Source organism: Sciurus carolinensis, chromosome 2, assembly GCF_902686445.1.
Source record: "Sciurus carolinensis chromosome 2, mSciCar1.2, whole genome shotgun sequence".
In the NCBI taxonomy this organism is placed as follows: domain Eukaryota; kingdom Metazoa; phylum Chordata; class Mammalia; order Rodentia; family Sciuridae; genus Sciurus; species Sciurus carolinensis.
In genome coordinates this window covers 22588405-22590707 of record NC_062214.1, presented here as the reverse complement: position 1 = coordinate 22590707, position 2303 = coordinate 22588405, and positions in this window count along the sequence as shown.

The following is a 2303-nucleotide window of genomic DNA, read 5'->3' as shown; positions in this document are numbered from 1 at the left end:
TTGTTAGTTTGCAGGTGATGTAATTTCCCCCCACCATCCTTTGCTTCCATTGAGACATGTTAAAAATTACGGCAGTCCTCATCTGTGTATCCTGAGGCTTGCCTTTGAACTGCAGAAAATGATCAGCAACTGGATGAACCATAGTTCATGAGCACAGAGGAGGTGGGTAGAGAAAGCCTGACAAGGACCCTAGTTAAAAGTCACCTTAGCTATTGAGGGAAACAGTTGATTAAGGACTGGGACAGGATCAGTACCAGAGGAGCTTGGAACAACTTGCTATGTAAAAAAGCAAGAAAGCTATCAAATTCTATTGGATTGTGTTAATGATTCAGGACTAATTCTATGAGAGGCTTCCACTGGGCAGAAATTGGACAATTTCAGCCTTGGTAAGGATAATAATTTTAATGGTCTGAAAACCATCAAGTAGGTTTTTTTGTTGTTTTGTTTTTGCTACCAGGGATTGAACCCAGGGGCATTTTAAACCACTGAGCTACATCCCCAGCCCTTTTTAAATATTTACAAACAGGGTCTCATCAGGCGCGGAGGTACATACCTGTAATCCCAGCAGCTTGTAGGAGACAGGATCTCACTAAATTGCTGAGGATCTCACTAAGTTGCTGAAGCTGGTTTTGAACTTGGGATCCTCCTGCCTCAGCCTCCCAAGGGGATAGGTTTACAGGCGTGCACCACCACACCCAGTCATCAAGCAGGTTAAAGCCAAGAGTTTGGAGTACTTAAAAAAAAAACAAACAAAAGTACACTTCGTTGTCATTTTTGGAAATTTCTAGGGAAACTTACTCATTATTTTGGAAAGTGGTAAATAAAGAATCAAGTTTTTATCCTGGCTTTCCTGAATGAACTCTACCTCAAGGTATCCAAATGGTTGCAGAGGGAAACTCTTTCTTTAAAGAATAGTCTAGCCAAATCTGGGTATCATTATTTTCTAAACCCTATTGAAGATGAATATGAGCAATGATCAACCTATAATCCCAGTGATTTAGGAGGCTGAGGCAGGAGGATTATAAATCGGAGGCCAGCCTTAGCAACTTAGTGAGACTGTCTCAAAATAAAAAAGGGGATGGTGATATAGCTCAGTGGTACTGCACCCCTGGGTTCAATCCCCAGTACCAAACAGGGCAGGAGGGAGGCTGTAATAGAGACAACCAGACCTCATGTGCCTCCTGACTGAAGTTCCCCACAAAGATATGAACCATCTGAATCTGATAACACCTCAAGATCTTAATATCAATTTACTAGAAATAAAATAAAAAACAGCTCCACCTATGCAGCATTACAGGGATGTAATTAGTGAAGTCCATAATATGGGCAATCTATAGGATAAGCAAATCAGTTTCTTCAACAAACTGTAAAGAAAACAGGGGAGAAGTGGGAAGGGAGGGAGGAGGGAGACAGGAAGACAGAGAAGAACACCTGTAGACTAGAAGATATTGCAGATATATAGTATCTAATTCCAAATATATGAGCTCTGCTTGGATCCTGATTCAATCAAACTACAACACAAATTTATAAAACAAAAAAAATTTGAGCATTAATTGGATATTTGAGCATTAATTCTTGATTTCTTTGGGGATACATTATGAAATACTTCTATGGATAAAATGATACAATGTTTAGAATTCTAAATAATCTCATGCAGATGTAAATGAAATAAAGTTGACCATGGGTCTACCACCTTTGAATGAATTTGCTACAGTCCGGTGATAAGCCTTTGAGGGATTACTATCCTGTTCTCTCTTCTGTTTATTTAAAAATTTACATAATTAAAAGTTTAATGACTCCTGTCCTCAAGGAGGCCTTCCCTACCAATCCACCTAAGGTACCTTAACTTGCCCCATTATTAGTTAGCATAGCACCCTATCTGCTTCATGAAACTTAGTTAATGTCACTTTATATATTTACTAGTTAAATTTTCTCTGGCAGAATTTATAAATTTAGTTTATGAATAAAAATCGTTTGCCTTGTTCACGGCTTACCTTCTGGGTTGTCACTGGCCCCAAAGCTGCTTAAATCTTTGCTGACTGAAAGAACAGATGGATAGAGGGACAGCTAATGGGCAAAAGCACAGTTTGGGGGCAAGAACTGACAAAGAAATACTTCTGTAATAGCACCCTTCCCAAAGATACCAGAAAAGGGGGACTGAACTATCAACCCCTGGGCCTTTGCAGCCAGCTAACTTAGGGTTTAGTTATTTCTCTAATTAAGAAAAATTAAACTAGATTTATAATTGTCGTTAGTCACAAGCCTTTTCTTTGAGTGAAAATAATACAATATGAAAAACACAA